General features: G+C 32.5%; 1 protein-coding gene across 9 annotated transcripts in view; it reads left to right on the top strand.

Annotated features, from left to right (window-relative positions):
• Sox5 (SRY-box transcription factor 5) overlaps nucleotides 1-25,678 on the top strand; it is a 921,295-nt gene that overhangs the window by 240,901 nt on the left and 654,716 nt on the right. For all 9 annotated transcript variants that reach the window (XM_063238388.1, XM_063238384.1, XM_063238383.1 and 6 more), the window contains one exon: nucleotides 12,886-12,971. The gene's annotated coding sequence lies outside the window, so the exon portion shown is untranslated. The remainder of the gene's footprint in view (nucleotides 1-12,885; nucleotides 12,972-25,678) is intronic.

The following is a 25,678-nucleotide window of genomic DNA, read 5'->3' as shown; positions in this document are numbered from 1 at the left end:
TAACATTTAAATATCCAAGTGATTTATTAACCCTTTAAATATCTGATGATGTTCTGTGCCCATTTTAGTAAAGAAATGCTTTTGTGAGGCTGTATTCATGTATTATTTCCTCAAATGTCCACTGCCTGATGATGTCCATTAAAATCATACCAAAGAAATGATGATAATATAAACAACAGATAATACTGAACTCTGCTTATGGCCTCATATGAAGTGGGGATAATCTTTGAAGGCAGAAAGGCATAGTAAAAGTTTTTCAGTCATTTTATTGATTTCTTTCCTGTCAATAGAATCAATTCCTGCAAATTAAAGGAGGAGAGGTTTATTTTGTCTGATGCTTTCAGAAGGTTTCATCCATTGTTGGATGACTATAAGGCAGAGAATGCCTGGTAGAAGAACGATGGAGGAAAGCTGGTGGCCAGGAAATAGAGAGAGAGGGAGCAAGAGGTGGGGACAAGGACACACTCTCCCAAGACACATACTAGTTGTAGAGACATTCATGACATTACCATCAAAATGCAAGCCTGTTTTTATTTTTATTTATTTTATTATGCTGCTGTAGACAACCCAGCGCCTTAATACCAACATACATTTTAGCCCTCTTTTTGAAGAGTGGGCCCTGGGATCAAACTCACATTTGCTAGGCAGGTACTAGTGCCACTGAGCTATATCCCCAGCACAGGCCTTTTGAAATTTTGAGATGTTTCTCTGTGTTTCCCAGGTTGGGCTCAAACTCATAGACTTCCCGCCTTATCATTCCAGACTGCTGGGATTATCGGTGTATACCGTCATGCATAGTTCAAACTTTTTTGCACTGTGACCTTGTCCCATGCTTACCTGTCCATTTTCTCATCTGTAAAAGGAGGAAATGCACAACCCCTGCTTCTTCACCTAGTCTACATGTAATCATCCTTTCGGATTCACTTTAGTAATCTTAATGTCTGGAAAGCCATTGCTGATTCCTAGGGGAAGCTGGGCTTTCCCCTGCATACTCCATCAAACTCCTTATGACAACCATTGACATGATTTATTAACTTCTCTCCTCTTTAGAGGATTTTTACTTCAGAGGCAGAGATGGTGCCTTTGTGCCACCAATGTGCAACTCAGAGGAGAAGATAGAAAAGAAAACTAATTAAAGACACAAGCTGTGTTCACAGCACATCTCTCAACTTCCATCCATCCTCTAGTATTGGCTAGTCATGTAGCCTTTGCCAAGTTTATTTTTCCCGGTCTTCTTTTCTTTCCATAAAGAGAGAAAAGTAGTATCTGCTGCCTCTCCAATGTTATTGTTAGAATAAATTTCAGTAATATCTGTGAAGCTCCTGGAATGTGCCTAGCATATATAACATCATTAATGCTAATTAGAACTACTACCACTGTTACTACCACCACCACTACTACTGCAGGTTTAGCATCCATAATCTGAAAAATTGAAATTCAAAATGATTCTAAATTCAAAAGTTTTTGAATGCTGACATAAAACCATAACTGGAAAATTCTACACCTCACCTAATGTGCTGCATTATTGTCTAAATGCAGGTTAATAAAATACTATGTGACACTGCACTCAGCCTATGTGTAGAAGATGCATATGAAACATAAATGAGTTTTGGATTTAGATTTGTGTCTTATCCCAAAGATAGCTCACATTGTAAATGTAAATACTCCTAAAGCTGAAAAAGTTTAAAATTGAAAACAGTTCGTGTTGTTTTAGCTAAGAGATATTTGACTTGTATTATTAGCCAAATACATTTCTTTTTTTTTTTACTTTTTTTATTAAAAAATTGAAAGAAGGAGATTAAGATAAAGGAGGACATAACAACATATAACACAAATCAGAACAGAACAATTTAAGCAACGTAGTGTTTTACCACAAGATAACCTGACATAACAGTAGCTACCATAGTGTCTCTTTCCTTGAAATATTTGAGTATAACTTCATATATTATAGCATCAAACACAACATGATAGTCTAAAACATTCAAGAGAATGAAAATATTACAGGGTATTTAGAACCAACTAACAGAAATGAACAATGTTAGCTAGATACATTTCTTTTGAAATAATATTGTATTGCATCATTTAAAATGTGCTTTTCAGATTTTAAACTCTGTTCATTCTATTGTGCTTACTAAGAAACAGAAATAAATACTTTCAGTCTTCTGGATTTGGATATGTGGGTAAGAGGCCATCTGATACAACAATTCCCTTTTGCTGTTTGTGTGCATTGTTAACAACTCTGAAGCATCTGAGATTTTATCTTATTTGCAAGCTGCCAGTTTCATTACTCTGGTAGAAGCGAATAAATTCCTGGATCAGAGACAAAGAAAGGATGATTTTTTACTCACAGCAACAATAGTAGCCAGAATATTAACAATTATCCCAGTGTCCTAAGCCCTGGTTTGAATCGCCATGTGGTGATTTAAAGAGAATCTGGTGATTTTTACACTTCAGGGGGTGAAAACTTAGCTTAGGGACTCCAAATGTTTTATAATGGGCAGTAAGCATGTCATTTGCCCTAAGGAAGACATTGTCTTCATGGTACTCCACAGTAAACAAACCTGTCCTTTGTTCTAGAAGGACATTCTATTTCAATATCTAAGGCTTTTACATTACCAATGTTTCAAAAAGATAGAATTGAAGAAAGGTAGCCAGGGTCTTTGCTCTCAAGAAATACAGAAATACAGGAGACCTATCAAGAATGGTTTACCAAAGTAGACATTTGTGTTGAGTACTACTGTAAAATAAGTTTGTAGCTTTTTATCAGATTTGGAAAGGAAGATGTGAACTACAACATTGTGTCTTAAACCCTAAGTCATTATTCAGATGCTCATCTATCTAATGGGTAACTAAGCATGGTGCCAAGCAGAAGACATAAGATATCCTGAGGCAAATTGCTGCCCCCAAATCAGCTTTTACGTCCATTTACGTTAAGACTGGAACTAAGTCAGTGTAATTCCTGGACCCAGTGCGTTGCAGACAAGAATTCAGAAGGTTGGCTTCAGTGAAGAATATGGATAGGGTGAGGGTAAAGAGTAGCAGCTTTCTCTGAAAAGATTATTAATTATTATAATACTTATTGAATAACAGCACACAACAAGATTATCCAGCTCACCTTTACAGATCAGATGTGCATTGTTGTGAAGTTCTTGATGTATGCTGTGCATAACAGAAAAGCCAAAGGTGACTCATTTATTTACAAATAAATTTCCATTTCCTTTTCATATTATTGAAACATATGATTCTGATTTTTACATTTGCATTGCTTTATTTTTAACATTCTTAAGCAAAGTGTTAAAAATACCATGACAAGTGATTTTATGATCCATTTATCTCAGTAATGGTGACCTCTGTCACTTGAGCCACTATTCAGTGTGTTGTCAGGCAACAAAGATGAAGGCATAGGTCATTTTGTGGAATTAGTGAGTAGATAAGAACTGATCACCGTATGCCAGACCAGTCATTAGCACCCAGGAAATGTTACACTCTGAAAGCATTTTTGTGTTTATGTAACAAAAGTAAGAGACAAAAACAGATGGCTTATATAAAAATACTGCTAATCCAGGATTTCTCAACCTCAGCAGTTTTTACATTTTGGGCCAGATAATTCTTTGTTATCTGGGAAGCTGTCTTGTGCACTGTAGGATGTTTAGAAGCATCCCTGGCCTCAATCCGCTGGACGCCAGTAACATCCCAACACCTGCTCTGTCCTCACAATTAAACATGTTGACAGACATTGCTGAATGTTTCCCGGGGGCCAAAGTCATCTTCAGTGGCAAACCATAGCGCTGATCCCATTACAAAAGTGAATGAGAAGGCAAATAAGAGTTGTATATTCCCAATAAATAGCACAGTTCTAGATAGAAATTGATGCTTCCGTACCTTATGATATTTCAAAATTACCTTTTTACAGTATTTAAAGTCCTGTGTGGAATCTTTGTCAAGTACAATAGGCAGGAAAGCAGACAGCATTTGGAGTTTTGCATTTTTTTTCTATTGTTTTATAGCTTTTTGATTTGGGCTCAGGTCATAATTTTCCTGAGTTTCTTAATTTGGAAGAAAAGCATTGACCCTGTCATACCCATCTTAGAGAATTACTGAGATCCAAATCAGAAGTAGAAATGCCTTAAAGAGTCTAAAGACCTCTGTAATTGTTAGGATGAGCCAAAGTAAAGTGATTTTGTTTTAGGAATTTCTTTAAAATTTTAGAGTGTTCCTTGAAATAACTGAGGAACCTCAGGGCATTGTAGAAAAGGATTTGAGAAGCACTCTTTTTGAAGATGCCCTTTAGCCCTGTGCAGCCTGCTTTTCTGTGTTCTTGTGGTTGCCATGTGCTGAGTAGCCGTGACAGGAGGTACAGTTGAAGGAGTAGTGGAAAGACGCGGCTGACAGCAGCAACGAAGCAGCACTCGGTGGACAAAAAGCATAAGTACTTTGTTCGTGTTGCCTCGGTATCCAAGCAGCATCTACACACATCGAGTAACTAGAGAGTTAAAAAGGAAGAAAGGTTTATCATGGAAGTTCATTAAAAATGGATATTTTTGCTTTAAATAACCATACGTGACTTGTTTTTGATGCTATGTATCTTTTATTGGCTAAAAAGTACTTTGTGGGTTTTGTTTAATTTTATCTTTGGTCAAAAATGAGTATTTTTTATCTAGCTGAAGTTAGACCCTTTTTTAGTGATGCAGAGTTGCAACAGACTTTTCCCTATTTAAGTAGCCGTTGACTAAAATAGTATTAAGAGATATACCTGGACTTTGAGGAAAAGAACAATTTAGTCTCAGATTACAATGGACCTTAAAAGGTAGATAGATACCTCATATCGCATTCATTTCAGAGATCCTATTCCCAGAAGTCTGACAGAGAGTCCTGCAGGCATCTCTGATCTTCTAACTTTCTTTGGTAGCATTTTTATTTGGATGATTTTTCCCCTGAGAACACGGAGGCATGGGATAGTTAACTATGTCCAAGATCACTTGGTCAGTAAATCACAGAACCAGATAGTGACCCATTGTGCTGAACAGAGAGTTCTTGCTTAAACCCTAAATTACTTGGCTTTGTTTGCCTAGTCTCATTAACAAAAAGATTTTTCATAATCCACTGAAATTTGCATCTCTGTAATCCTGCTGGTAAAATCAATCAAACAAACACAAACAAAGCAAAGCAAAAACCCTTGTTCTTTCTTCTGGAGCAAGAAACAATGCATCTAGTCTTTTTCTTCCAGATGTCAGTGCTTTTAATATCTGCTTGTCCTCAGTGGCTTGATCTTTTCCAATCTGACTATATCTTCTCCTTTTCATTTTAAGTGACTTAGCACAGTTCCTGTATTGCTATGTTCCTGGATAACATGTTTTGGTTGTTGACTACCTATCCAGTTCCCTACACACAGGATAAAAATCAGTTCTGGAACAAATATTTGAAATGTTCTCTTAGTAGTGGGTGTTGGTTCTACCTAACTTTAATTAGATAATTTATAATTACAAACTGATTTTTTTTATTTCTTGTTTTCTACTACCACATTCTTTACTTATGTTGATCACTGTCAAAATTACGTACTCTTATGTCCCATCTTTAAAGCAATTTTTTTTGTATTTGATATTTTTATAATAAGACTTCACTTTAAAAATGTATTATGTACGTGTACCATTCTCCTACAGTGGGTGTGATCATTATGCACTGCAAACGTATACTGGTAAAGTTAAAAAAAAAAAAAAAAAAAAAGAAGAAGAAGAAAAAGGAAAAGAAAAACCCTTACATTAAAGCAGACTAAAGTTCCAGCTTGCGAATTTCAGTCTATAATTTCCATCTTAAGGTACTTTTATCTTTTAAAATTTCCTCACAGATTATGGCTCAGATATGATAAGTGTGTCTTCATGTAGCAATATTATTGCTGTGTAATTATTCAAGTGTTTTGGATAAGATAAAATCATAAATATTACGTTCATCCTTTCCCATTAATTATTAAGCACATGTCTGTTTCAGGGAAATTTAATCTATATGTTTGATTCATCAGCCTATAATTTTTCAAAATGTAATTTTGTGAGAGCCACTGAACATCAGTCATTTTTATGATATGTGTTTATTCTGAACATCAGAAGGTCATGTTTTGTTATGAATAAACAAATGACTACATGTTAAACATGTCTTGCCTAAGACATAAACTTAGTTTTCTAGTCTCTGCTACCTACATTTGAAAAAATGCATTTCTATGCCAGATTGAACTACCCCTTTTTAAAATAGACTGGGCTGTTTTCCATGCTGTTGAGCACTGAGATAGAATCTTCAGGAGCACTAGGTTTTTGTGGTTGTTTCCCCAGCTCATAAATCAAGACAAATTTATTTTTAAAAAAAGATATCAATAAGCAATTGACAAAATATGTAGAACAGAAATAGCTTGTATATTGCAATTGGCAAAATACAGAAACTCGGAGTAGCTTGTCTATTTTAATGTACATTAGGCTGCCATGAAATATTATGGATGTTTTATATTTAGGAAAGACCTAACAAATACTGGACCAGCATGCTGTAGTCCATGCTATTGAAAGAGTTTCCTACTATGAAGTCTTGATGTACTTCAGGGCACTATAAATAAATGATAAATGATAGTCTTCCAGTGATGATGAAAAGTAAAGTAAGTATTCTATGTAGTCAGAGTAAAGTTAAGTATTCTATGTAGTCAGAGTTCATTTTGTTTTATTTTTAAAAGGGCGTGCATAACATTAGAAAATTGATAAACACTGTTTATCAATAACAAGTTGTAAGAGAGCAACCAGAAGTCAGGAGCAGGAAGAAGTTGCTACAATCAGGAAGAAGAGGAGTTTCCAAGGTCGCTGGAGAAAGGCTGAAACCATGTGGCTTGTCTAGCAGAAGGTAGAGTTAAGAGATAGAGCTACCACTTGGTTGTGCTTCTCAGTTGGTAAAGACAGGAAAGAGGAGAGAAACTTACATAGCGGAAGATTGACAAATGTTGAACTTTGAAGTTGGTTAATGGGGATTTCTTTTACTAGTATATCATTTTGAATGTTCATGGATGTTTATAACAAATTTTTTTAAGGTAAATGAAAAGTAGACAAATGTATCCACACACCATACTAGCACCTTCGCCCCAATTCTGCTTGACTTTGATCCAATCTTCTCCAGCAGCTGAGCTTATTTGGATGCTGAGTCTGGAAACTTGGTGCCTAAGAGTCATCCTGCATCAGGATGAGTAGAGGAAGGATCTAAGACTTGGATCGTCACACAAGGCAAATGAATCGATAGCATTTTTTCCTGCTGTTCATATAACATAATTATGTTTTTCACACACTTCCTGTATACCTCCATTTACATGCAATATATGGAATATTCATGGTTTAAATTTAAAATCTGTCCCTTATATACAGAGTGAGAAATTTGGCAAAGAATGAGTATAATTAAAACTTTGCACTGTTATATAGTAATGACTTAAAGTACATACTATGTAAAGAGAAGTGTTCATGTTTCTATACTTTCAGCCACAAAGACTGGAAATTTTAAAAAAGAAATCCAGCAAAAAAGGAGGAACCATTTGAAGTAATTTGTAAGATCATCTTATTATATCGGAAATCCATCTTTACTGATTTTAAACTAAGAGGTTGTTGTTAAAAAAAAAACGTAGAAAAAATGGAGTTTGGTATTAGATATAACTATTCTATGAAAACTATGCGTCATTTTGAGGGTCATCGTGTCTGTCGTGCATGGTACACACTGACAGAATCAGCTGTTGAAGGGGCCTTCTTGCTTTTACTCGCACAGTTCACTGTACTTCCAGCAGTAGTAACCTTTCAACACTGATATTACTGGGGAAAAAACTGTTGGGAGGAATTTTATGGTCTTCTCTAAAGAAGTTTGACTTTCAGTATCTGTATCAGTTTCTAAGAATCATGTAAAGGCTGCTCTGAGCAGACTGAGCTGCATACTAGTTTTAGATTTCCAGATTGACTTGTTAGCATTTAGGCAAAAAAATTATATATCTATATCTAAACCTACATCTATATATCTTATCAATCTTCAATTAAAATTTGTCAGTCCTTTATATAATAACAAAGCCTTTAACCTTTAATCATATTAAAATAGAGATGGAGATCACAAACATTTTTCCTCAATCATTTTCAGCAATGGCATGTTCTCAGAGCATTAGCACTAAAGTAGTAAAGTATTTATCTATTTTACAGAAGCTAAAAGTATTCTAATAATTTAAAGAAACTACATAAGCCCTGACATTAAATTTTTCAGCTTGGTTTATTTGTGCATAGGCAAAGCCAGCAGCACAGTTAGGAAGACATTATTCAGTTGAGTCAGCCTAGGTGGTGTGGAGAATGGGTGGCAAAATTAGAAGTAAAGGGACTTGCAGGTGGCATTATCAGACAGAGTCAAAGGCAGAATCTAGCACTGTTCTCATTATCTGATGAGTTTCTCAGTCTCCTGGTGTTTCTGCACTATCAAACAGAAGCAGCAGTAATAATACTCTATATAAAGGTTTGGAAGGAGGAAATGTAATGGAGGTACGCATAAAATATTTAGAACAATGCTCTGTGTAGCATTACAGAAAACTGGTCAGGTTCATTTTTCGTAAAAACAACTCTTTCTAGAGCTTGCTTTCATGTTCAAATTAGGTGACATTTTTGTTTCAAGGCAACACTACACCTGTTGCCTCTTTTTTTTGCTGGCCCTTTATCTCTCTTTTCCTGTGTCCTGATATTACTCTTGAATTGTTCCGATATCAGGCTGTTAATCCTAAACATTTTGTAGGATTTTTTTCTTACTTTAAATACTCATTTTCCTCCTTTGCTTGTGTTGCTAAAAGTATCCTATTTATTAACAATGTGTATTCCCTGATCCTGTTGAAGATGACAGAAAAAATCATGAATTTAGCGGAGTTCTGGTTGTATATCTCTGCAATTCCTCTCTTTAAAATAGTTTTAAAATCTCAGAAATATCTTTGACAGTCTGAAATTAAAAATCAGAAATCTGAGTAGGTTTTGCCACTAAAATTCCACATAGGAACATAGTTTTTCCTGACCCTTTTGGAGGGATGGATATGTGTATTTACTCAACATGTGTATATTTTCTACTTTCCCCATCTGGCATCTGCTTTGGTACCAGACTAGCTAGCTGTTCTGTGTCAAGAGTACTTTAGCCTTTTCACTGCGAACAAGAAAGAAATGAAATATTAAAAGGAAAATCCTCTCACTACCCTCTTCCTTCCTCACGTTTGTTTTGTTGTTTCTGAGCAAGTTTTTTGCCATTTACCTTTGCATTTGCATTGCTTATTGATTGGCAATTTTAAAATTGTTTATTGTGCTCTTTTGTTTCACTGTTCAAGAGCTAAAACAAAAGCTACCAGGCCCTGTGAGGTACACATTTGCATGCGGTGAGCGTTGCCCGAGGAAAAAGTAATTGCTAATGCATATTTATGTGGCACAAATTTGCCATTTGTTTATGCATAAAATTATCAATAGTGCAGGGCGGCCCAGCCGTAGAAAATGGTGACCTTTTTAGCTTAATAAATAGAAATCAGCTGTTATTGTGAAGAGATCAGCCATTTATTCTGTGTTGAGGGACATTGCCGGGAAAATGCAGATTGGGGCTGGCAATATCATTAAATGGAAGGCCAGTGACCCTTTTGGTAGAGTCTATTATACTTTATCTAATAGGGGATAAATGACTTTGGTTGGCAAATGGAATAAAGAACAACAATTTAAAGAAATGTTTTTTTAACTGTATGGATTTCAAGCCACTGAAACTGAACAGAAAAATGTTTTACTGACCTGTTGCTAGAATTTTATCAAAAGTTTTAGTTTCTTTCCTTTTTCATTTTTCTCTATTTAGCTTTCTACCTATTGCAACCAAAAGCATAGAAAGTGATATTTTTCCAGGAGAAAGTTCAGGGTTTAAAAAGTTCTCCTTTTGGTGTTTAGTTTTCTTTTTTGTCTTTCCTTTTTTCTCTTTCTTTCTGAATCTTTGCATATACCTCTCTCACCCTCTACCTCATCTATAATTTCACCTCTGCTTTGAAAATACTCTTGCATTATACAGGGCTGCCTTATAGTTGATGTCTTAAAAGTATTGATGATAGATATCTTCAAAATAAAGTTAGCCATTAGTGTAAGCTGACTTTTTTTTTTTTTTGACTAAGCATAATAGTTTTCAAATAACATAGCTTTTAAAAAAAGTTTGTGGGCCTTTTAGTTTGAATCATATTCAGCATATTTTCTCAGCATGTAAAAGAACAAGTCAATAAAGTCACCTTTATTTAGTTGTTTGCCCCCTGTATCTAATCAATGGAATGCCTTCCATCTCCCCAGAGTTTACCTCTGCTGCAAATTTACCAGGGTATAATCTAACCACACACAATGCCTGTTGGCGTGTTAGTGAGCATTTCTGCCTCTTCAGATTTTTTAAAGCCAGTTGTTTAAAATCATTATAGAATTCATTATTGAGTGGAAGCTGTGTTTGCGTTTTCAGTATTGTCATGCCATGTTTGCTACACTCAAAATGTTATGCAGTGTATGTAGGTTAGGAAAAAAATGATGAAGCAGAGGCCTGAAAAACCAGCTCAGAATGTGGCTAACTTCTTCAAAGTTACTTGCACGCTATTCCCCAGTGGTGTGTCTTAAGAGAACTCTCCCACACTGTGTCTAAAGTTTCTATAGTACTGGTCTTGATGCCACTAATCTTTCCTCCTGCTGTACTTCAGTATGACAGTGTATTCTGCAGCATGCCACCAGCCTGACTGAGTAACCTTTTACTGGCAGAAATGGGTCTGTTGTTCCTTTTTAAGGCAGAGGGTATTAATAGGATTCAGACACTAGGGTACATTAGTCCATAAAATGAGTATATTTTTATGTCATTTATAAGGTATTGATTTTAGGTCCATTAGATTTACCGTCCCTAGTGGGAGAAAAAAAAATCAGTGATTTAATGGGCAGCTTGGAATTCCAAAAGGAAGAGCAGCAGTGATTAACTCTTTCCTCATCTCCCTGTCATGTTGTATCCTGCCTTCTAGAAGCTCAGATGAAGATGAGGAAGAAGACTTACTTTCTGTGTTTCCTGACGTTTATGGGAATCACAAAAGAATTTTAGCTTTGTTACGATAATGTCTCTGAACCAATAAAAGAGATCACTTTGAGTTGATAAAAGTTGTTGAAAATACATTGTTAGAGGGTAATTATTTGGAGAGGACAACTTTCAAGTTGATGAGTTTATTTTGGTTTTACAAAACCCACAGTTTATTACAGAATGTTTTTTTTTAAATTTTTCTAATTAAAAAATATATATATGTTTATTTCTGAACTCCAAGAAAGGACATTTTATCATGGTATCATGCTAGTTACACATTTTTTAGGCAGATTTTAAGAGATATGACTGAGAATGTTGATCTTAGAATTTTATGCAAAGATAATTATTGGTTTATTGAGAGCCTCTTTTCTCATTAAAGGATGCCTGAAATATTTCTCTGTAATGTAGTTAAAACTTGGTTGCAGAACAGTGGTGATTCTAGCCAGTTTTACACAACTAATATTGCTACCATCTAAAAGGAATTTCCTTTTTGATTACTTGGGCAGCTAATTTTCATTCTTTTAACTTCATTTTAATTTTTTTCAAGTTTTGTTACAAAAATATAAAAATACAGGCTCCCTCTTGTGGGTAAAATTACCACCTGTGATTTTCTTTCTCTGTCAGACAAATACAAGATACGACAAAATTGCTGTTTTCATTTCTAAGTTAATTAAATTATCATAGTATCTTACATTTCGTCAAATAGGATATTTCACTGAACTGAATAAAAATTGGAAATTGAAGGACTTTTAAATTGGCTATGTATAGACTGCCTTTATTTTACTTTAGCAACATAAATTTCTGGTGTTTACTGTTTTTAGTAATAACTTTTCTCATTTTGAAATATTTTCTTGTGAAATAATTAGTGAATTAATTACTCAATGTTACCTTTGTCATCATTATGACTTTTAAATTTCTGTGCCTATTATAAAATGTTGTGATATCAAAATGAAGTAAAATGCTCTAATACAAATCATGCTTCATGAAGATATAGTGTAGTAGTAACACTAGTCAAATATCATAAACCCGATTATTAAAACTTGGTGGAGTTATACAAACAAATATTGAGATATCATTCAGTTCTTAAATTGGATAGTGGCAAGACCAAGCCAGAATCCACCAGGTGTGGGTTACCTGCTTTCTGATGTCCAATTATTGGGAATTGCAAGTGATTGACAGGAATTGTTTTTGCTTAGCGTGGGGAAAATTATTAAGAAAAAATTTCTTCCCTAGTTAAGTGTAGGGGAAAAATTTCTGAAGATGAAATGGGCAGTGGGGCTGTAGTGATAGGTAGCAAAGGATTGGAAAGAGCATGCCGTAATTACTGCACTGACATTCCTGTTGTATATTATGCTGGAATCAAGGAAGGAACCCAAAAAGACACCTGAAGACCTCTCATAAATCACTGAAGGAAACAAGAATTTATCTTGGTATATCCTGTTCTGGAGTCTCTGCAGCATATTGCCATAAAAATTAAACCAAATAAACAACTTCTGTAAAGATTAACATATGTTCAGATGACGTGACTTGTGTACATACATTTCTAGATTTATTCTGATGGCTTTATAATAGCAAGATAGTGCTTCATCTTCCATAAATGATAGCATTATATGCTTATACACATAAATTTATATAAGTATAAATAAATTAATAATTTATCTATATATATATGAGTATAAATTTACATATATAAATATAAACTTATTTTGAAAAACATGGACATCTCTTACTTCTAAGAGTCATATGTCGGTATTAACTAGTAAGTAAAGCAATATACAGCTAATGGTCTGCTTACTTTTCCAGAATTCCTCTTGCTGATGACATGATTCCTGTTTGATTCTGTTTAGAAGATTGTGAATGCTGAAGAGGGAATTGTAGTATTGTGCTGGGTAAGAAAAAAGTGTATTTATAAAATACACATTACATATCTTATTGATTGCTACATTATCTGTTTCAAAGAAATGGCAGTTCATATGCCTTCTCTCATTTTTTACCAGTAAAATATATAAAATCTATGCATATAAAATTACAGTATATCATCTTTCATATTCAAATGACAACTGGCTTTATAATTATACTTTTGAGACTAATTATGAAGGTAATGTCACTAAACTGGTGATGATGACAACATTTCTTTTTATTTTCTTAACGAGATATACTATTATTGAAGTTGCAAAAGCTTCTTCCGTCCATTGGAGAATGTTGTTCTAAAACATTTGTTGCTGAAAAGGAAATATTTTGAGTCACAATGGGTTGATCACACATTTTAGAAAAATTTCCATAGACTGTTAAGACTCCTGGATATGTTTCTGTAAGCACAATACAAAAGTGCAGTTTTGCTGAGGCCAAGCAAACATTCCTAATCTGCTATCTGAAAAGCACATGAGCACCTATCTGTGTGTGCATTTATGTAAAGGCTTATTTGTCTTTTCAAAAAAGTTACACTTTTGAGAGCAGGGACTGAAAGTTTACAGACTAGAGTTGAAAAGTCTTTTTTAATCTTTTGGCTGACTAGTCTTCATATGAGCAATGGCAGAAAAGGTTAAAGTAAGACATGCTACTGTTCTGAAAATGTTTGTCCCTAGTAAGACTGAAAAAGGAAATTTCATATTTATAATTAAAAAGAAAGACTAAAAAATTGTCCTCTTACACAACGACCTAGAACTATTTTTTCTACTGACATATTCATAAAATGTTATGCATGTTTGGCTAGCACTTCAAGATACAATAAATAATATTATTAAAATAGTTCTGAACTAGGCCTCGTGTGTTCACAGACAAATGAAATAATATAAAAGAAGGCAGAGTGAACAATGGACTGTTATGCTCACAAAAGTGTCATAAAACAAATAAATTATTGCAAAACAAAAATATAGTTTTATGTGTAAAACCTCCTGTAAAATTATATTAAAAGATGGATAGCAAACTGGAACTGAATTCCAATAAACATGGCAATTAAATATTCCAATAAATATATTAAATGTCAAATGTAAAGAGCCATTATACATTATGAAAAAGGTATGTAGTAACATCTTAATTTAAAAGCTCACAATATAAGAACAAACAATTGATGAGGAATATAATTGATGTTCTACAACTAATGAAGAAAATGCAAAGTTATACCCCAAACACTGTCTAAACTAGAAAAAGTACTTTGGAATGATACTCTGGTATTAGAGATATGAGGAGAAAGTAAGGTTCCAGAGTGATAGAGTTAGATTATATTTTGTCAATTTGTCTAGAAAGTGATTTGACCATCTATGTTAATATTCTTAAATGTTTTCAAAGCAACTATGCCTCATGTCTGCTGTTGGGAAATGTTTGGTTGCACGTAATCCAAAATAATAGCTTAAAAAGAACGGAATTTTGTATTTTTCTTATGTGAAGTCTAAATATTTAAGTTAGAGTTTGGTGTTTAATAGTCTTTGGGAATCTGATCTATTTTTTTGCCATTACACTAAGCATGTGACAATCATCTAGTAGTTCTGACTATCCAGAATTGATATTCCAGCAATTATGTCCATATTTTCTGCAATAGGAAGGAAATACTAGAAGACATGCCCCATCCAGTAAAGGCATCATCTGAAAGGTGCCACTTCAATTACCTTAACTCTCATTGTCTTGAATGTTATCATACATCCATTCCAAGTGGTAGTAGATGCTAGAAAATGAATTTCTCTTTTTGGAAGATAAAATTTTGGAAAGTTCTTAACAGTGAAAGAATAAGAGAATGCTTATTAGGACTTAACGAGCAGCCTCATATAATTTTACTTCCAAGAGCCTCTTTAGTGAAATAATTTGAAAAGGAAACAATTTTATCTAAGTATGTTTAGTTTCATATAGTGAAAAGAATTTGAGATTGATTTAGCTCTACTGATCAGAAGTAAAGAAAGTTATATAAATTTAAATATACCTATATGATAGGGTATTATGAAGCAACTAAAATATTTTTAAAGAATCTTTACAAGCACATGAAATTATATTTTTATATTAAATGAAACAAATCAATCTACAGTCAGGATACAGTGCATTCCAAGTTTGTGTGTACAAACATATATACCTTCATACACATATATAATTTTCATGTATGTATGTTATTTATATGTCAACATAAAATAATGGAAAATAGTTGCATCAATTGTATTTAGCACAACATAATGAAATCCTGATTTAAATTTTATTTTTTCATAGATTGTAACTTCTAAATAATGCCATTTAATATTAAAAATGGAAATCTAAAAGATATAGGATTCTAAAAAGTTTCATAAGTTATTTAGTGCCTTTGTCTATTAAAATGTTAGCTGTATATGTATTTGAGGAGACATGAAACATCCCAGCCTGCATTCTTTTCAGCTCTTTTCTTCTGAAGTCTGGTGGAGATGAGCTTTCCTTTTTAGGAGAGCATACTGCCACTTGGAAATCTTGATCTTATTGCAGCCTGGCAGCCTCTTGGGGTAGGAAAGCTTAAACTACTATGCTATAGTTCATTGGCGCCAAACAAGCACATGAAAGTTTGTGGAACACACGCCTACTTACACTTTTAGCAAGAGAGAAGGGGATCAGGAAATCGAAGGAGGGTAAAGGGGAAGAAGAATAAAAAGGATTTAAGATGTGGTGTGTTCTTGTGCCAACTGCCTGAATGAATGTAATCATTCTGTATCAGAAATGTATTAAAAATTTAAAAAGCAAAGAGCAAAACGTTGCAGATTTTTCTGTTTCTGGTATGGTTATTATACAAGAGAAAGAGTTTCAGTACTGTTGTTCTAGATTAAGAATACTTTCCTCCCAGGTATTTAAAAAATGTTTTAAATATATTGTTTTACCTTAAGATATTAAAAAAGTGATAATTTAAGCAATGTGAGAAAAATCACAAGTAGATAACAATCTTACAGAACATTTTAGAAATTAGACTGAGACCACTTTTTTGCTGAGTTTATGCTGACTTTATGATCACATAAAATGTTCTCATATATATACATATATACATATACATGTATATATGCTTGACGTCTAGGAAGGTAAATTTGGGAGATAGACTGTGATCATTTCCTGACTGTAGTTCTTACAATGCTGGTTCATTTCTTAACCAATGTGCTTTGGATTCCTCATATGTGAAAGATACATAATGATGGAAAACAGAATACATACATATACTACACAGATACTATACAATTTAAAGTTGTTAAGCAAAAGAGACTTAAAACCCACACTATTTCTGGAGATGGAGTCACTTTATACATGATTGAAATTTAATTTCAATAGAAAGATAGAAAACTTTAAGTTTAAATGTCCCTAATAACATAACATGAAAATGTATTAAGGAAGGGTTAACAGAATAACAAAAAGAAATAAACAAATTCACAATAGCAGCTATTAGCTCACTTCTTTTACTGGTTTTTGAAATAAAATGGGAGGGAACATTCAGAGTTCACAGGCAGCGTTAAGAAATGACCTTAGTGTGATGTGAACATGTATGTGTAGGGAGAGGTAGAAGCGATACAAGTTTAAGCCCACTATGTGCAACTTAGAGACTTGAAAAGACTGTGTCTCAAAATAAAAATAAAAAGATCTGAGAATGTAGCTTGGTGCAGAGGCTTTGAGTTCAATCCCCAGTACCACACACACACACACACACACACACACACACACACACAAATACACGCAAGGATAGGAACCTTGAGCTTGATAAGTGCAGAACTTTGCATGTTACTATAAATCTGACACTTTTTTTTCAAACACACATGGAACAATTTGAAAAGTTGAATATATTGTAAGTCAATAAGTAAGTCTTAATACCATATCAATCATGTTTAGGGTTTTGAAATAATACCATATAACAGTCAAATGCAAGTGAATAACCAAAATTCATCTATAAATAAAATGTCACACTTAAGAAATCACAATGGGAATTAGAAATGTCTTAGTGGAACACCAATATAATGATTGTAGAACGCATACGTTCCTAGTAAATCTAGGAAATTTATGATCTAAGTTAATATTTTAGGTAAACAAAGAATGAGTAAAAATTTATAGGCCAACAATTTATCTCCAGAACTTATCTTTCAATATATAGAAATACAAGAATGAGAGGGAAAAAATGCTAATTCCCATGATTTGATCATTTTATATATATGTGTGTGTGTGTGTGTGTGTGTGTGTGTGTGTGTGTGTGTATCAGACTGTTCTCCATAGAGACATACAAGTATTATGTTTCAACTAAAAAGTTATACAAAAGAACAATTTAAAATAATAAAGGAAAAATTAAAAAAAAATTCAAAGTGGAAAGTTATACAACAGAGAGAACTAAGAATGCTAAAATTTATAGTTGGAAAGATAAAGAAATTTTCTGAACATTTAATGAGGTTGTGCAAAAAAAGTAGGTGACAAGTATCAATATTAGGTTTTAAAAGGGAGATATCACAAAAGGAGATAATTGTGCAAATGTCAAACAGCTAATGGGGGCTATTCTGATTAATTTTATGTTGGTAGATAAGAAAAGTCAAATGAATGAAAAATTCCTAGAAATATATGATTGAGTAAAATTCACTGAAAAAGAAATGGGCAACTTGAATAATTTCAAAATCACAGATAGCATTTTACCCAATAAACAAATATTACCCTGCAAAACTGGAGATGTAGCTCACTGGTGGGCTTACCTAGCACGTGCAAGGCTTGGGATTCAATTCCAGTACCAAGAAAAAAATCTTCCAAAGTAAACTTCAAATCCATATAACCTTACAAAGAACTTCAAGGAAGAATTAAGTTGAATCTTTTATAATTCTTTTCACAAAATAATAACAATAACAGCGTCCCCACTCCTCTTACAATGATCATGAAATTTTGATATGAAATCATACATAAATTGTAAGAAGAACATTTATAGGAAAAATTTCTCATGATTATATAGGGAAAAAAATCACAGCAAAATTACAGCAAACTAAATTTAACAGTACACATAAAGAATAATTTTTCATGACCAAATTAGTTCATTCCAGAAATGCAAGACTTGTTAAAAAATGGTCAACATAAAGATTATTGTATTATGATTATTTCATGTGATTATTTCATTAAATGCAGAAAAATGTTTAGTAAAATTTGAATCTTTCTAGTATTAAAAATTTCTTGGGAAATTGAGAAAAAGGGATAATACCCTTTGAGTCAAATGTTGAATGCATTTTCTGTGAGCAAAAGTAAGAGAAAACTATTTGTTACTTTCCCTGTTACTCATTTCTCTAGAAATTCTAGTTAATGAAATAATGCTGGATAAAGAAAGAACTTTTTTAGGGTTAAAGACACCCCCCCCCCCACCATCACTATTGACAAATAACCTGGGTTAGGAAGACAGGCAAATACAATATATAGAAATCAACTATATTTCTGTGTATTAGTACAAATTTTTATCGAGGTTCCAGTAACAGGAGATAGAGAAAATGGTGAAACTTCATTACTTAATATTTTCAAAGGCCAAAATAAATAATGAGATATTCCATGATCATAGACCACAAAGGCCAGTGAAATAAATGTCTGTCACTTTGAAATTGATTATAAGTATAGTGTAGACAAGATCTAAATACCAGCTGGTTGTTTTGCCTCTGTTATTTGGATAAGAATATGTGTGTGTGTGTGTGTGTGTGTGTGTGTGTGTGTGTGTGTGTGTGTGTAAAATGTATCAGGATAATTTCAAAGTTTAAAAGATAAAGAATAGTTAAGACACTTTATTTTTTACTGGGACTTGAACTCATGACCTTGCACTTGCCAGCGTAGTCACTGTGCCACTGGGTATATCCCCAGCAAAACACTTTTTAAAAGAAGAAATACTTTATAAAAAACCTTCCCTAATATATAAAAACTCTATTAAATACATAATGATGCAATTATTTAAATACAGGATGACCAAAATTTGCACCTTTTCCTTATTTTTAATAAGATAACAGGAAATATAAAAAAAATTTTTGTCAGATTTACTCAATACAAAAATGAAGTGGTTGAAATGACACCCATCCATGCTTAGGATAGTCAGTATATAAACAAATGTGCTGCCCAAGTGACATTCTGGGTTAACTGTTAAGTGATTAACTCAGAAAGTGTGACATTTCTTCAGGGATAGACAAGGAAACAAATATGAAAAATAGCTCAGAAACAAGCTCTTGAAAATATGAACCTTTCTTAAAGGTGACACTTAAAAGCAGTAGGGAAATAACAAACTTTAATAATGGGTGCAGTGACTATTGATTACGTTTTACAAAAATGAAATTAGATCTCAGTATTACTCCAAATGTAAAAATCACCTTTACCTTTGGGTATCATCTGCATAATTGTAGTTTGGTAGGAGAATCCTTTGGGCCTAGGAGTTTAGGGATACACTGCATAACCTAGTGTGACACTGTCTCTTTTAAAAAGTCCATTTTAGTTGATCGAGATTCAAGTGTAATAGGCAAAACAGTTAATTTCATAAAGGAATCTAAGAGAAAATTGAAAGTAGGACTTGTAATAAGAAGGGCTTGTTGAAGCCATAAAAGGACACATACTACACTATTTTTTTAAAGACATCACATGAAAGGAAAATATAGAGCAACAGAGTAAATGATCAAACGTCAATAAGATGATATCAAGAATACATTTTTTGATGATACGAATCAATTGAAATATTTAAGAAAAATGGAGACGCGATGATATTGTGAAATGGAATTTGCTCAAAAGCAAAGAATAGCTGGGATGGGGGAGAGGAGAACAAAAGGAAGGGGAAAATATACACATACCCGCTCACACAAAGTAGCTAAGATAATTGTCCTGCTCATTCTATTAGTTCATTGAAAGGAACAGTTTAGTGCTTATATTGTTTGAGGAATTTTGCATGCCTATATCTGATAATCTGAGTAAGTATTTTAAAGAAAATAATATGAAATATAATACTACTGTTAATTTCCTGTCATCTTACTTTGAAATTCTGTATCGCTTTTACTGAAACTTTGTATTGCTTTGAAATTCTGTATCGCTTTTTTATTGTCTTTAAAATAAAAAAGAAAAATGACTCCCCCCAAAAAAGAAAGGGAAAAAAAATAAAGAAATACAAGTTACCAATACATCTACATGTCTAATTAGTACAAGCATTTAATCTCAATAGTCTAAAAATGTACAAATAAAACTCTTTAACGAGATCCCACTGTGTGCGCCTTAGAATGGATAAAATAAATGTATTTAACAGAATACTAGTGGTCCTTATCATGTTGTGAATTGAAACAGTCACTTTTGAATATATTATCTAGTGATGCTTCTCAAGTAACAGCAATTCTTAAAAATTTCATAGAGAAACATGTACATATATGTAATAGGAAACATATGCAAGAATTACACAGGAAAAATATCTGCAATTTCCAAATAACTGGAAACAATTGCCATTAACAAGATGGAAAATTATAGAACAGTCATATAATAAAAAGTGAGAAAGGTAGAAAGAAGAGTTTTAGTGCTTTACTTAATATTCACAGAAAAAAGTTAAGATGCATCAAAATGAAATCAGGATAATAATAGGAATATTAAATTATATTAATGCATTGGTGGATGAATGCAAGATGCATCACAGGTAGTAAAATTATAACAAATAAGGAAATAGTGCTATAAAAATTTTGGAGTTTGAGGTCTAGCTTGCAGACTGAGTTTAGCTGGGTTTGGACGTTGGGAGGTGAAAATTTTCATAGGAGGTTAATGCCAGTTATGGCCTGTATGGCAGTTATAGAATACAGTTTATTACATTTATAAAACTACATACATTGTACATCTATTCATCCTAAATATCAAATTTTATTCATTTAATTAGTCCTATGTTTATTTAATTAATTTATTTTTTTGAGAAAGGGTCTTTCTATATCGTTCAGGCTGGTGTTGAACTCACTGTGTAACCGAGGCTGGTCTTGAACTTGTGATAATCCTCCTGTCTCAGCTACTTAAGTGCTGGGACTATAGGTGTGTGTCACCATGCTCAGCCATCATTAGCATTATATTTTAGAAGAACTATTTTATAAATATTAAACTAATAAATTAGATTAACATTCAAAATAAAGTGAAATAATTAAGATATAGCACTTGTAAAGAGTTTCTTACAATGGAGTAAAAAAGTAACAAAATAGTAAAATAAGTACTTATTCTTCCCAATGTTCATTTGCAAATAAATGTGATAAAGGACATTAGGTATTACCATTAGACTAAATAGATATAAAAAATTTGAGAGCTCTAAAACTATGGATATTTTATTTATATACATTTTGATATTCTTTTCTATGTTAATATATTCCAACAAATCAGTAATATAAAAGTTTGATTGAATGCCAGGTTATATGAGTTGACTAAAATCAGCACAACACAACATGGTGGTTATAAATACAAGATTTTATGGAAGTTGAGAAGAGTGGTTAGTTTTAAAGTTGGTGGCAATTACTTTTAGTTTGCTTATCTCCTTTTGAGTTAACATTCTTTTAAAATGTCACTGCATCTATAGTTATTTACTTTAACCATTTAGCCAGTTAATAATTTGTGATCCTAAGTGGTTGTTATTTCTACATGCTTTTTGATCACCTTTCTCTTTTACTTGCAAATAAGGAAGCTCTTTGCTTTAACTATTTATCAAATCTAATCAATTTTGTTTTCCTCAGTCACCCTAATCTAGAAAGCAAAATGCTTTATTGCTGCAAAAAGTAAAAATAATCCCAGTATACTGTAAATTGTCAAGTGAGTTCTGTATAATTAAAGATTATCCTGCAGTATACAATTTTTAAGGCATTTATCCCGACAGGGTTCAATGACCTTTGAGAATGAGCCACTTTGTTGACAAATCTGTCATCTAAATTGTGTAACATTAATGAGAACTCTAAACAGCACACTCTTACATTTTAACATGGGTGGCAGTTAAAAAATAAAACATCAAAACAAAATACTGAACATGATTGAAGTTGATTTTAAAAAGGTCTGCCACCTGTAGATAAAAATGTGCATTACGCAGAACACATAGTAATTAACAAGATTGAAAGACCTTGGACAAATCCAATGACCCTCTGAAATCAAAACCTTGGTTATTATTTAGAAAAAAGGAGAAGAAAAAGAAAGTACCAATTTTACTTTTATAGATAGAAGCTTCTCATTCTGCATATTTTGTAGTTAACTGTCCTGCTGTAAAACCTCAGCGACATTTTTTTTTTGGTAACGTAGATTTTTATTTAATTTTATTTTTTTAGTGTGTGTGCTGCCAATGTGAGCATAACATGATAGAACTGATTCCTGCAAGTTCAATCTTCGCACTTGAATCCATCATGTATTATGTAATAACTCATTATGCGATCATACACATTCTGAATGGAATAAATTTTTGTTCTATTCTGCTTTTGTCTGTCTTTCAAAATTTTTATTAACCATTGCTGGTCTTTCTTTTTATATATGTAATTTTCTTGAACAACTGTGTTTTTTGGGATAAATCCTTAGCTAACTCTTATCAAGTTAAAACATTACTCATAAAAGCATTGTACAAAGCAAGTAAAAGACTGTTTAAATCTGAATGCACCATACCTTTATGTTTTTCTCAGTATTTGTTTAAATGCTTGGTTATACTTGATTGTTTACATGCTACATACAGATATTTAGTATTCAATTGAGTAAGTTAACATAAAATCATTTGCCTTATTTTCTGGGTGTTTCAAATGCATGCACATATAATTCACTGGCGGTGATATATAACTACATTTTGAATAGCAGCATTAATTTCAAAATTATATTAACTTAAATAACATAATACAGTCATGGCTAAGTTGATCCATTTTACTGACCTTACAACTGGATATTGTCACTTGAGAAATCAATGTTAAGGCTCTTGAAGCAACCCAAAAGCAATAACTATTCTGCCAGAAAATAATGGTCTATGTATATTCCTTTGACTGTCGATTATAACTTCATCGATACATACTACTGATTTAGAATCACTCAAAAGTAATGGGAGTAGTCTTATTTTTTAAAAAAATGACAGACTGGTCTTAATAATTACTGATTAAGCATTGTGATCTTGTTCTGCAATTATTTGTAAGAAAATTTGTTCCTTAAATAAAATAATACATGAACTAGTAACCAGAAATCTTTAAGATGCTCTATGTGAGTAAGCAATTGCTTTTTCTGAATCTTTCTTTAGAAAGATAGAAAAAAGGCACAATTCTCACAATAGTTATTCAATTTTAATAAATACTTTAAAGCCATCTGATTTCTATAGTACTTTCTGCAGAATTAGAATTCTCAGTGGAATATGTTTTGCCCACAGTGGCATTCTGCAATTGAACCATATATTTTACATAACTAAGTCACATTTGGTATACTACTGAAGTACTTTATAAAATGTAATAAATATTTCCTAACATTTAAGCAATTAGGAATCATGCTTTTTGTTGCTGTGATTGTTGAGAGAAATCCCTATCCATGAATCTTTTAGATTACTTGTAGAAAATACTCTAAGTTTTATAGTAAGAAGCTGGTGTTTAATGTGATGTGATGTAATGTAAACATGTTTGGTCTGTAATTAGCAGATTTAACTCTTCTGTTAGCATGATAAATTTTCTTTAATACAGGTATCCTTCTAGGTACTTCAGATATATATGAAAGGAAATGTTCTAAGATAATTTTTTAAGTACTTATAAGAAAGTTTATTATTGGCAATGTAAATTTTAGAAAGACTAAATACTTAAATTGCTAACAAAAGAAACTATGGAAGTATTATGAAATGATGTAAATGAATAAAAGTTGTAAGTAGATTCGAAGTTCTTTGCAAGCATTACACCAAAATCAGTGATCACAAAAGAAAAATTCTCATGGGCTTGATGACATGAATGCAAAAGCTTCTTTGCATCTTCAGTGTTTAATCTGACAAGACAAACGAGGAGCTAGGAGTTATAACCACAATATGTCAGTTGAAGTATGTAAATCACCTTTTTTGTTAAAACTGTTCAACTCTCCACAATTTGGTATGCTCAACATATACAATTAAAGTAGTTTAAACTGCTTACAGATTAGCAATAAAGAAATAATATAAATATTCAACTAATAAGAGAAAATCAAATAAGTAAAAAACTTACAAGATGTTTGATTTTTATGAGTTACCAAGTAATATAGATTGAGCATGAGATCATAGTTCATTTAGCAAATTGGCAAAGATTGAAAATGCCACAATTAATGATGCTGAAAAGATTGCATTGAGATTGGACCTCTCACTTATTACAGCCAGTAGTGTCAACTGTATCACTGCACTGTTCCTTCCAGAGAAATCTACCCAACACGTGCAAAGTAAGTAAATATTTTGGGGATATTTATTTAGTACATAAATATTTATTAATATTTAACAAATATTAAATTTCAATAAATAAATGTCACATTTTAAATCTAAAGTGATCAAAAATAGTGTGAATGTTTAATTTTTTAAAAAATTTACAGTAAAAGACACACAGCCAAGAATAAAGGGAAAGGTATGTTTGAAGTAAAGAAGAATATTTTATTTTTGAGTGGATTAGTGACAGTGCCTTTTAATGTAATAATTATTTATTTATTTATTATTTTTAAGAGAATAAAACCAAACAAAATGAACCAGAGTAAAGCCAAAACAGTGAAAGTAATACAGGACTTCAAAACAAGATAATAGGAAGTCAACAATGGTTACCATATTGCCTCTTGATATCTTCAAAATAGCTGTTTGCAATAATTTTTAAGTGTTAACCATAGTTTTTGATCTTATCTTATAACTCTGATGTTAAATGTTCAGTTCAGTATTATGTAAATATTTAATAAACACTAATGTGTAATTTACATTTTATTTATTTATGTAACTGTAGGATATAGTGTTTACAAACATCATTTAAAATAATGTGATGATATGAGAAATCAAAACCTGAATCACAGTAAACATTCTAGAAATATTTTTTGATTTGCTATGCATGCATGTGTGCACACACACATGCCAGTGCATATATGCATATATCATTCATAGAATGAAAGCACTGAAAAGTGCTAAAAGGCTTTTCTTGGACTGTGTCATTATATCTCATTTAAAAACTTTCTTCTTTTTATTCTGTGTTGTTGCTACCTTTCTTAGTGAACATATATTACTTTCATCTTATGAAAAACAGTATTTTCTAAACATCAAATGTCAATGTAAGAGTTCATTTTTTTTAGTGACAAAATTTTCTATATACAGAGATAACAGTATAAACATACTTAAATTGTTTTCCCTATGGGGAAACTCTAGATGAACAAAAAGGATTTTGAAATTTTCAATATATTTGAAATGAAGTCAACATGGCAAGTGATGCTATAATACTTCCGCTATATTTACCAAGGATTTGCACAGAAAATCTTGGTGGTAGATTGGGTATGTACTGCTTTCACAAGTTTCTCTCTCTCTGTTCATTTATGTCTAGAGTTGATCTCTTTCTGGAAGGTGGATGATATTTCATGTTTGTATTAGTTACTTTTCCTGGGACAAAGTATATGACATGTACAATTTAAAGAAGAGGCTTATTTTGGCTCATGATTCAGAGGGTTCAGTCCAAGTCTGGCTGGCTTCAAGGCAGAAATG

The sequence above is a fragment of the Cavia porcellus genome, unplaced genomic scaffold (genome assembly GCF_034190915.1).
Source record: "Cavia porcellus strain 051 isolate PalLab524CR breed Dunkin Hartley unplaced genomic scaffold, mCavPor4.1 scaffold_27, whole genome shotgun sequence".
Classification (NCBI taxonomy): domain Eukaryota; kingdom Metazoa; phylum Chordata; class Mammalia; order Rodentia; family Caviidae; genus Cavia; species Cavia porcellus.
The sequence above is the reverse complement of the archived record's forward strand: the minus strand, read 5'-3'. Positions and strand labels throughout refer to the sequence as shown.